General features: G+C 37.1%; 1 pseudogene; it reads right to left on the bottom strand.

Annotated features, from left to right (window-relative positions):
* Nucleotides 1–2,182: 2,182 nt before the first annotated feature.
* On the bottom strand, nt 2,183–2,587 carry LOC134384700 (ubiquitin-ribosomal protein eS31 fusion protein-like; annotated as a pseudogene).
* Nucleotides 2,588–12,445: the final 9,858 nt, after the last annotated feature.

Raw genomic sequence — 12,445 nt, forward strand, 5'->3', positions numbered from 1 at the left:
TTCTCTAAACTCCACTCTAGCTGCCACTCACAAGTTTTGAGATACAGAATCTTCACTATCATTCAGTTCAAGATATTTTCTAATTTCCATTGTGATTTCTTCTTTGATGCATGATTTATTCCTATGTGTTACTCAATTTCCAAATATTTAGGCATTTTCTACTAATGTTCTAGTTATTAATTTCTAATTCAGTTCCATAGTGGTCAAAGATTATACTCTGTATTATTTTATTTTTAAAAAAATTTATTGAGACTTTTTTAATGATCCAGAATATTATCTATTTTAGTGAATGTTCCATATGTACTTGAAAAAAAATGTGTACTGCTAATGATTGTGTATGGTATTCTTTAAATACCAATTAAGTCAAGTTGATTACTAGTATGGTTCAAATCTTTTTTTATACTTGCTGATTTTCTTTGCCTGTTTCATCAGTTACTGAGAGAGATGTATTGAACTCTACAACTACTACTGTAAATTTGTCTGAGTATTTCTTCTTTTAGTATGTATTTTGCCTTACATATATTTGAAAAGTTATTAGGTACATAGATATTTAGAATTTTTCTATCTTTCTGTGCAAGTGATCCTTCTGCCCTTATGAAATGTCTTTCATTGTCTTTAGTAACATCTCATTCCTTCAGGCCTATTTTGTGTGGCATTAGTATAGCTATACTTGCTTTTATTTTATTAACATTGTTATGTTTATATCCTTTTCTATTCTTTTAATTTTGATTGTTTTGTGTCCTTTCATTTAGATTGTTTTTCTTATAAACAGTAATAATTTATTTTTCCTGTTCATAGTCTGACAATTTTTTAATTGGAGAGTTTATGCCATTTATGTTTAATATAATTACTGATATAGATAGATTTATATCTTCCATATTGCTATTAAATGTTCTATTTGACCCAACTGTTCTTTACTTCTTTATTATTTTATGCATTCTTCTGAGATAAGTGTTATTTTTATTATTCTAATTTTTCTCCTCTGTTAGTTTATTGGTCATATGTTCTTTTATTATTCTTTGGGTGATTATTCTGTTATAATATTTATTATTGACTTATTATAATATGCTTCTGATTAGTACTTTTGTACTTTGAAGAAAATGTAGGAACATTAATAGAGTTTAACTTTATTATCCTCCTTTCATATTTTTGAATTATTATCATATATTTTATCTTTTTATTATACCACCCACAAAACTTTATTATTATTATTATTATTGTTCTTGTTTTAAACAATCATGAGTCTTTCATATTTACTCATGTATTTCCCTTTCTTATGCTTCTTTCCTTCCTACAACTTAATATTTTTCTCAGGGACTTTTTTTTTCCCTGTTTTAAGAATGCCCTATATTGGTTTTTTTGTTTATTTGTTTTTGTTTTTGTTTTTGTTTTTGACCAGTAAGGGGATCACAACCCTTGGCACAGTGTTGTCTGCACCACACTCAGCCAGTGAGTGCACCAGCCATCCCCATATAGGATCTGAACCTGCGGCCTCAGTGCTACCAGCGCCGCACTCTCCCGAGTGAGCCACGGGGCCAGCCCCGTATATTGTTTTTTAGAGGCAGGTCTTCTGGGGATAAATTTCCTCAGGTTTTACATGTCATAAAACATTTTGCTTTGTTTTCACTTTTGAAGGATGTTTTTACTAAATATTGCATTCTACTTTGACTGTTTTTTGTTTGTTTGTTTGCCTTCAGCATTTGATGTCATTTCATTGTCTTCTTGTTTTCATAGTTTCATTTTAAGTTTTTTTTTGGTCATGAGTTTTCAGTAGTTTGACTATATGAGCAGAAAAAATTTATGTTGTACCATTAAATATATAAGAACCTGACAGATAGTTTAAAATTAATAATTAATATTTTTCTTTATTAATTTTATCAGATATATGTTATTTTCATTAGTCTTCTAAAATAATCAGCTTTTCTAATTATTGATTATATATTTGTTTTCTATTTGATTGTTTTCTGTTCTTACCTTTATCATACCATTTCTTCTATTTTCTTTGGGTTCTGTTCTTTTTCTAATTCTTACTGTGAAGAAATTAGATAGTGCATTATTTAGCTTTTTTATTTTCTGTAAAAAAAATTTATGGTTATAATTATTATTTATGGTTCATCCTAGCACAATAGATTATTTATTTTGTTATTGTTGTTGTTCATGTCTTTTATTAACTCACACACAATTACTTGTCTTCTTGTTTGTTGAAGCAATAAGTCAGACAAATATTTGCCACAATAATGTCTGTCAAAGTGGCTGGCCATAAAAACTCCAGCACCACATTCATCTGAAGGGCACTCCCGATGAAGGAGATTAATTTTGCCATTCTCGTCCACTTTATATTATTTGAAAACAGCCAGCTTAAGCTTCTTTCTCTTATGCTTATTCTTCTTGGAATTGTTGTCAGACATCTTCTTCCTTTTCTCAGCACTGCCATGAAATCCAAACATAAGATGAAGATCAGTCTTTGCTGATCAGAAGGAATTCCTTCCTTATCCTGGATCTTGGCCTTTACATTTTCTGTTGTATCTGAGGATTCAGACTCGAGAGTGATAGTCTTCCCCATAAGGGTTTTTACAAAAATCTGCATCTTGGTGATAGTATTGATTGTACATATTTATGGGGTACAGAGTTATATTTCAATACATGTATACAATGTATAGTTATCAAATAAGGGTAGTTAACAAATTCATCATTGCAAAAATTTATCATTTGTGATGAGAACATTTAACCTCCTCTCTTTTAGCCATTTGACAACATACAATAAATTATTGTTAATTATAGATGCCTAGCACTACTATACACCAATAGAACTTATTTTTCCTATCTAGTTGTAGTTGTGCACCCATTAACCAACCTCTCACTATATGCCCGCCCCCTCCCCTTTCCTGCCTCTAGTAACCACAGTTCTACTCTCTACTTCTAAAAGTTCAAATTATTATTGCTGTTATTATTATTATCATTATCATTATTTTAGCTCCCAAATATGAGTGAGAACATGGTATTTATCTTTTTTTGCCTACCTTATTTCACATAACATAATTTTCTCCAAGATCATCTATGTTGCTGCAAAGGGCAGAATTTCACTTTTTTATGGCTTAATAGTATTCAACTGTGTATATATATCACATTTTCTTTATCCAATCTTCTGTTGATGGATATTTAAGTTGGTTCCAAATCTTGGCTATTGTGAATAGAACTGCAATAAACATGGGATGGTTATAAATATTTATAATATATGTGTACAACACAGAGAGAGAGAGATCCTACTGGTTTTGTTTCTGTAGAAAACCCTGACTAATACAGGTGGTGTCTCAGTTTTCTCCACTGGAAAGTTACTGCTTTCCCCTGTATAATTATTAGAATCTTGCAGAGTGATGGTTTGAAAACATGCAAATATCCTGTTTCTCATTATACTTTCACCCACTTATTTTAGCATCCATTGATGATTCCTGCTGCAACAATCATTACTGTGATGTTTGCCAAATGCTGTTTTTTTTCTGTTTTCACCATTTATTTCATATTTATTTCATCTGGAATTTGGAATTGTACTGTAAGGAAGAACTGTCTTTTTTCCCCATTTATTCTTACATTTTAAATTTCCAAATGCACAGGGCTTTACTAATCTTTTGTGTTGACATCTAGTTTAATTACTTATGGTTAGAGAATATGGTCAACCTTATGACAGTTCTTTGAAATATTTGAGACTTGTAACAAGTGTTCCATGTGTTCTTAAGAAGAATGTGTATTTTGTAATGCTAGGGACCCAGATTTCTATATATGTCCTTTAAATGAAACTTGCTAATTGTGTTGTTGAAATCTTTTATTTTTTACGAATTTTAGTCAGTTAGGTCAAACAATAATAGAGAAGTGTTTTTGAACCTGTCAGTATGATTTTAAACTTGTCACTTTTTGTCTATGTGTACAAATATTTTGCTTTAGCTATTTTGAAGTACATACAAGTTTATAATTGTTTTATCTTCCTGGTGAAATTAATTTTTATCATTTTATGTTAGCCCTGTTATCCATAAAGCTTTTTCTTTAAAGTCTGTATTTTTGTGGCATTAATATAGTTATCTCAGAGTTCTTTTTGTTACTATTTTCTAGGAATACCTTTTTCTCGTTCTTTTACTTTCAATCTTTTGTGTTGTGTTTTATTTTATTTCATTTTTATTCAAGTATATTGATTATACATATTTATGGGGTGCTGTGTTATATTTCAATACATGTGTACAATGTGTGATGATCAAATCAGGGTAATTAGCATATTCATCATTGCAAAACTTAATCATTTCTTTGTGATGTGAACATTTGATCTCCTCTCTTCTAGCCATTTGATAACATGCAGTAAATTATTGTTCATTATAGATGCCTAACATGACTGCACACCAATAGAACTTATTTTTCCTATCTAGCTGTAATTTTGTGTCCATTAACTAGCCTCTCTCTGTCTCCACCCCTCCTTCCCTTTTCCCACTTCTAGTAACCACAGTTCTTATGTCACTGTATTTTAGGTATTTCTCATAAACAACATAAATTTTTTTTCTCAAATCTGACAATCTCTGTCTTTTATTAGAAAATCAAGTTTATTTCCAATTTGGGGAGATTAGTAATATATTTAGACTTGTTACTACAATCTTACTTTGCAATTTCCATTTATTCTTCTTTTTCTATGCTTTTCTCTCTTTTATTGCCCATTTCTTTCAATTGTTTGTGTTTATTATTATTCCACTTTTTCTATTTGTGTGGAAGTTATATACTCTTTCTATTAATGGTCACTGTTGAAATGAAATTTTATTGTATGTACTTAACAACTTAGGAAATTCTATGATGAATTAATATCTATAAATTCCCCCTTCCTGTCTGAATAATCAAGGACCTTAGAATCCTTTAATTCTCTATTATACCCTTCCTACATATTTCCAGCCACCTCTTTTTCAATGCCACACAGAAATTATTGTTTTTACTATATACATTTTTATATATTACTGTTTAAATTTATACATGTTTACTCATTTATTTGCTCTACATTACTCTTTGCATATTAGAAATTTTGCAGATCAGAAGTGTCTGGCGAGGGCCTGCTTCCTCGTTTGAAGATGGATATCTTCTCCATTGAATCCTCACAGGACAAAGAGCAGAAAGATCTTATATCTCCTCTTTTTAAATGAGTATTAATACCATTCATTGTGGCTCTACCTTCATTGCCTAATTACCTTCCAGAGTTTCCACCTTCAAATACCATCACAAAGGGGAATAAGCTACAACATAGCAATTTGGGGGGTAGGGGTACACAAACCTTCACTACATAGCAGCATCTTCCTGCAATCCTGTACACCAAACCATACCAACCTCAGGGAAAAAAAACGGTTAACCTAAATGAAGAACTTAACATCTATCCGTGTTAAATTTAATCATACTGGTGTCAGCCTGTCAAAATAATTTTAATTCTGTTATCTCTCACACATCTAATCCCTTATTGTTTGTGCCAAGTGTAAAGTTAATAAGCATATTATTAGGAGATGGTATTCCAGCCACGGCTTCCCTGTAGAATAATAGAAAACTGCTGATTTGGATATGACTGATCCACCTGTGTTTGTTACTTTGATCCAGAGCATATTTCAGCACTCTTTTGACAAGGATGCTGTGGAAGACTTTGGCAAACATGTTGCTGAAGTACAAACATTCTCTATTTCTTCCCCCTGGCATGTCACCCACCTAAAAAGAAAACGAAGTTGGCACCTAGTGAGTGCTATATTCCTTCTCTCAAGTACATGCTTCAAACAGAATTTTCAAAGCCCTTTTTGGTGACTCCTATTCTTCCCACATACAGCTGACCCCTCCTCCCATTGCACTCTGTACAGACGTCTGTCACAGCATTTGTTAGGTGTCTGTCTTCCCACACTAGACCAGAGCCTCCTTGGGCTCAGGTCTAGCTGGGATTCATCTCCTCTAGCACCCATCACAGTGCTTGGATCCAATAGAGGGGCCTGGGAAAGGGAGGGAGAGAGAAATTATCTCACTCAATCTGAAGAGGCTTCTGTCTTCCTGCTCATGATCTAGTGGGTGATAAAAATGCACATAGATGGTTGGAATCAAGGTTCTATGGGACAGGGAGGAGAGATATTCTGACCGGAGGACTCTTAGTGAGGCCTCAGGAGCCTGTCTGGTGAGTTAGAAATGTATTTATTCTGTCTCATTTGTTGTAAAGTAATTTTTCCATTTGATACGATAGACTTGGGTAATCAGTTATATAACCATTAGCTTTTTTTTTTTTTTTCCCCCAACAGGTGGTTTCTTCATTTTTTTAAAAGCAAAGCTTCCAGGAATTATTTAATCTGTCTCTAAAGCCAATTAAATATTAAAGGCTCTCTTCCTCCTTTGCATAAGTCAACAGCATTGCAAGTTTCTTAGGGTTATGAGACAGAAGGGCAGGGAGCTTTTGAACCAATTCCTCTCCTCTCTCCACACTCATTGCTGCCCTGGTTGGCACTCATTTAACTCTTGCCTGGACTGCTATCATCTTCCAGGATTGTCTTTCTTGTTAATTCTGCCCCTAATACAAAATTAGTCTCCTAAAGTGCTAGTTCTCTGAATTCTGACTAGCTGCTAGATTTAGTCCCCACTCCACAGCCTTGAATTCACAATCCACGGGCTGCCTTGTGAACTCTAATCTCATCCTTTACTGCTCCTCAGTGTTTCCTGAAGCTCCAGCTACACCAGGTAATAAGGTGGCTGCAGGCTTTTCTCAAGCTGCTCCTTCCCCCTAGGGTGCTGCCCCTCTCCCCTGTGTTGCACCTGTTGACAAGGTTTCCCCACAATGCTTTTCCCTGTCTCCACACTGTTCTCGAGGCTTGGTGGAATAAACACCTGCCATCCCAGCTTCTATTTTCCCACCTCCCAGGTCAAATGTCCCCATAACTTCTTTGGGAAATCAATCCCTCCACTCTTAACCCCATGGTTCATGAGGGATTTACTCTACACACAGTTCCAGGAGCAGGCCCTGACTGGCTTAAACTTATTGACATATCCTGTCTCCCCAGACACAATAATCGGTTCAGGGATGGGAATATGACCATATGCAGAGATTCAAACTTTTGTCCCCAGTTCATGGGGCTTTAGGGTTTGGTACAGCTGTAGCCACATTTGTTACCACAAGGAGAGTCCCTTTGAGAATGGAGACATCTCTGGGGCAGCAGAGCTGAGGGATGGATCTTAGAATGTCATTGAGTCCCGCGATCAAACTGAGCCTGAAGATGAATCTCTCCTGGACATTCAGTTAAATAAATAAATTCTACTTTTTATTTAAGCATATTTGTGTTGGGTTTTCTGTCAATTTCGCAAATTTTGTGTCCAACAGATACTCTCAATTCAATGACATCTTCTGGCACTCTCTCTACCAGTGTCCCAGCTCCCCATCTCCTATTGTAAGCACCATAGAGACAGAGTCCATGTCATTCATAGGGAAGGTATTTACACTTCACAAATGCTGGAGGCACAAGGACACAATGTACAGCAATAAGGAGCAGTATAGTGCATTGTCAGTACAAAGATATTTGTAATAATTCTACCACCCTGTTGGACACTTGCCTTGACTGTGGTTCTTCATGCTCTGATTGAGCCAGCTTGGTAGGAATTTTGGAGATGCAAATATAGCCAGATATTACTAGGAATCCATAAACAGGACTATAATGTAATAGGATAGAAAGTTAGTATTGTTTTGAAAAATTTTTCTTTTAATTATATAGATGTGTGGACGTGTGTATTAGGACACAATGTAAAATATATTTCTTAGTGTGAATAAAAGCAAAATATTTTTGAAAACCATTGATCTAACTCTCACTTGAGACAATTTTATATTAATACACAATATAAAAGGATAGAAAACAATGGAGTGCATATTATAAAGGTTATTTATTTTGTAAAATTTCTTTTCCAGTCATATATATATACACCCATATATGTGTACTGTCACAATATAAAATATTTTTTACTTTGGTTGGTAGGTAAAAAGTTTGAAAATCACTGACTTTCTTTCTACCTAGAGCTAGAAATATTACAAAATAGTATGATTGTCTGAACTGCAGCCAGCAGCGTGAGGGGAAGGAAGGAGGGGCCATAATAACCTCAGCAGGGAGAGCTATGTAGCAGGCAATATATTTGTAAAATGATTCCTGGGCTCCATCCAGGTAAGCAGTGAAGTGCATGTCTGCAGGACTGCTCCTAAAGACAATACAGACAACAGGGCTGGCCAAACCAGAGGATGTATCATTCCAGCTTCTTTCCATGCCCAACTCCTCAAGGTACTGAATTAAAAGCCATGCAGACACAGGAGACCGGAGCCTTTGAAGAAAGAGGAAATAGAAGAGGCTAAACATTCTAACTGCTTGCTACCTTTGGCTTTGGCCTGAGGGGTGCTTTGCAAAGAAGTTGACCTTGGGAATCAAAGGTACAGAGACAATCTGCTGAAATTTGTGGCTGCTTTAGGTATTTGGAGAATAGTAATAATAAAAGTCAAATGTCTTTAAAAAGCAGGCAATTTGCTTTTTAAAAAGTTGCTCTTCTCATGTTTTAAATTGTTCATCACTTATCTTCTAAATTTATTTTTAGTTTGTTTTGTTCGCTAAATGTTTAGCACTTAGAGAATGGTATATTCCTTTGACTAGTTTTAGCTTATTTTTAATCTTCCTTTAAAATGTTTCACCTACCTGGTTACTCTTTATATTCCATTAAATTTTTACCGCTATTGTTTTTACTTTAAATCATTTTTGTTTCCTTTATCTACCTTAGCTTTAGTCACAACTACATCTTTGAAATTCTAAGCTTCTGATTTTGACTTCTAAATTTTTAATTCTTTTATCTCATTTTTCCAAGTTATACTTTTTAATTTCTGAGCTTCTGGTTTTGGTTTTTTAACCTGTTTAATGCATTATTTGTATTCCTTTTATTTGATTTCTCTTTTGTCAGCCTCAATTTTTCTCCCCCACCTTTGGTTTTATTGGTTTTTAACTGTATTTTCTCATTTGTAATTTTAATTATTCTGTTCCCTGTATAGCATGCATTTATCAGACTGCCAAGCAACAGAAATGCAAAGCTCAGACTCTTAACTTCTGTGCTAGTCAGCCTTAATCTGTAAACACCTTAGTAGCTATCTGAACTACAACATTTCCTACACCAATTTGCCCCTAACATGTTTTTTTCTCTTTGGCTACATCTCTTTGGATCCTCCTGTTATTGTCTGTATCTTTCAATTTCCTGGTACTCATTAGAAGGAGCAAGGAGAAGCTGCCTAGAGCTGGAAGGACCCAGTGTTCTTAAAACACAGTTGATGAGCCCCTTGCTGGATGGCTTTCACACATAAGACAGGTCTGTGCATCACCCAGGCCAGCTCCAGATGCAGAGCTGTGTTGGAAGGTGGTGCTCCTTTGATCTCTTAACACTCACAGTTGAAGTATCCCAGGGAAGCCTTCAGAATTAGGAGGTGGTAAAGAATGGACTCCAATCCTTTTTGTCCATCTCCTTCAGAGGGAACAGGACTTGAACCCAGAAGCATAATCTGAACAATTTAACTGACCATAGCCAACAATTTCACCATGTAATGCCATCTGATTTCTGTGGGGAGGTATATCAGTCAAGGTCCATGGAGGGCACAGAAATCAGATAGTAATTTGAACAAGGAATGGAGTAAGGGGGAATTTCCTATTGAGAAATAAAGAGAACTCAAAAGAATAGAGAAATCGCAGGTATTAGGAGCAGTCCCTCTCTTAGGACTGAGATAAAGCAACCAAGGAAGAAGCCACCCCTTCCCAAGGCTGAGATCCAGACATCGTTGGAGAGCACATGGTGTGGCTCACTAGATGCACAGAAGTTCACTGAGGTGTCATGTCAGTGGAATGTAAAAGCTGCCCTCTGGAGTGCTGGGGAAAGCTATTCTCAGGGAGCAGCCAAGTCTCAGAACTCACTGGAAAGCCACCTGCAGGAATGTGGGAAAAGTTGCTCATGGGGAGGTGCCCTGTCAGCAGCACTCCATGGCACTCCTTCTGGGAGATGCCCAAGGAGGTGTGCTGGGGTAAGGTGTTCACAGAGATGTGCCACCATCTTCACCTCACTGCAGAGCTCCTTGAGCCAGGGCACATGAGGCAGCTACTCATGGGGAGGTACTTTGCTGGTAGCCCTCTGCTATGAAGTTGCTCACAGGAAGGTGTTCTGTGCTCTGGCCACTGGGCACTGCAACACACACACACACACACACACACACACACTACAGAAGGACCCAGAAACAGAAACAGGAAGAGAAGCTCTTTCCTTCTGCAATATTGCTCAGCACTCTCTATTGACAAAGCTAACACTGTTTTCACTGTAAAGGAAGAATTCTTAAAAGGTTCAGCCCCATTATCATAGATTAGACATGAGTGGATTTGGAACTGAGACACAACAAATTGATAACTGGAACAATACACCCCTTTAGCTACATATTCAGTCTTCTTCACACATTTGAGCTCTGTAAAATGAAACAACTTTGTATTTCCATCTAATATGATATTGCTATTCTTCTTACAAGTAAAATTCTCACTCTTCACCAAAATAAGGAGATGCACAGTTCCAACAGTCACTGTATCCATTGCTGGCTATATTAATTACTATTCAAATTTCATCACAGTCCCACTGAAAATTTTCTTACCTAAAGACTATATTGTAAGGTTAAGCACCATTAACTTGTACAAAAATAAAAATTAAAGAGAGAAAAATAACATGCACACATAAACACGTAACAGGCAAAGATAAGACACACAAAGCTACTGCAGTCATTTCAGTAGTTGGCTACCACTTGATAGTTCTGGCTTACATTTCCCTTGCCATCAGCCAAAAGCTCAGTTGGCCAATTCTTTATCTGGTAGAGAGACTCAAACCTTTATTCAGAAGGGTGAGTCCTTAATCGTCCTGCCTGTTGTTGGTTGTTACAGTTCTTTAAAGACCTTTACTATTGGTCATGGAACCGCTAAAGGGCAACCCAGAGAATCCCCTGAATTCCACATAATCCTCCTCGTCCCCAATGTGTAGCAGCAACTCAAATTCCCTGTGGTAATTAGGACAATCACTCCAGCAGTAGAGTAACTCCTTATTTTTGGTCTGTTGTTTTAGTGGCATAAACAACCTTGAATGACCATGTGGCAATCCTCTCATCAAATTTGGTAAAATCACTTGTGTCTCCCCCGTGGGGGCTAAGACCTCCAAATCAACAAAGTTCAAAGTTTCCAGGTTCAAAAAGCAAAGATTAGTGAACAGATTTTTAGATGTAACAGTGTGAGGATCCACTTCTGCTTCCACTCCTCGTTCCCAGATCTATGCATTCTGGCTATGGGGAAATAAATAGCACCATGTAATGGTCTCTGAAGCAAAGCCCATACTGCACCCTGTAAAATAGAAGCTTCTCCTTCCAGAGTGTTGTCTCCCAACTGGTGACATAATTGAGTCTTCAGTTAGCCATTCCATCTTTGACTAGGTCAGCCTCTTCTGGGTTATGGGATACATGGTAAGTCCAGTTACTTCCATGGTCCTAAGCTCATTTCTGCACTTCCTTTGCTGTGAAATGAGTTTTTTGATCAAGACTCAGTGCTGAGTAGAATGCCATGATGGTGAGCAAGACTCCTGTGAGTCCACAGCGGTGGTGCTGCTAGAAGCCCTAAAGCAGGGAATGTAAATCCATCCCCAAAATACATCTATTCCAGTAAGGACAAATTTCTGTGATGGAAGAGACCAATAAAATCAACCTACCTCCAGTTGGCTGACTGGTCCAAGAGGAAATGGAGGCATGTTGGGAAAATAGAATAGTTTGGTCAGGGCCCTCACCTCGGGTCCAGTTGGGTGTGGTTCAGCACGTCCATTGTAAGCAAATTGTGTGTGTGTGTGTGTGTGTGTGTGTGTGTGTGTGTGTGTGTAGTTAGTGCGCATGTGCACCAATGTATCTTTTTAGTTTTGTTGCTATTCTTATACTCTGACAGAGGGATAGGGAGATGGAGAAAGAGAGGGAGAGAAAGAGGAAGAGGGAGGGGGGAGAGAGAGAGAGAGAGGGAGAAGGAGAGAGAGAGAAAGAGAGAGAGAGAGAGATTGGAGTTTTAGTGAAGCAGGTGGGCAGGCATCGGCCACACTCAGCCATGCTTTCCAGCCTATGGCTCCAAGGACCTTTGGGCTGGTTACCTAGCTCACAAACCTGTGTGAAGGGGTCTGCTGACCCAGCCTGGCATATGTGGGGTCTGGTGACCCCACCTGGTGTACAATGGGTTTGTGACCCAGTCTGTGAGTGGGCTTGAGGGGTGTGGGAGCTCCAGACCCTGCCTTAGCTCAACGATCGGCCCAGTCGGCAGGATTACCGGTAGGTAAAAGAGCCCGACAACTAGTGTGGTTGCCTAGGTTTACAATTGGCATCAGGAACAGGATTAAGAGCACT

Source organism: Cynocephalus volans, chromosome 8 (genome assembly GCF_027409185.1).
Source record: "Cynocephalus volans isolate mCynVol1 chromosome 8, mCynVol1.pri, whole genome shotgun sequence".
Classification (NCBI taxonomy): Eukaryota; Metazoa; Chordata; class Mammalia; order Dermoptera; family Cynocephalidae; genus Cynocephalus; species Cynocephalus volans.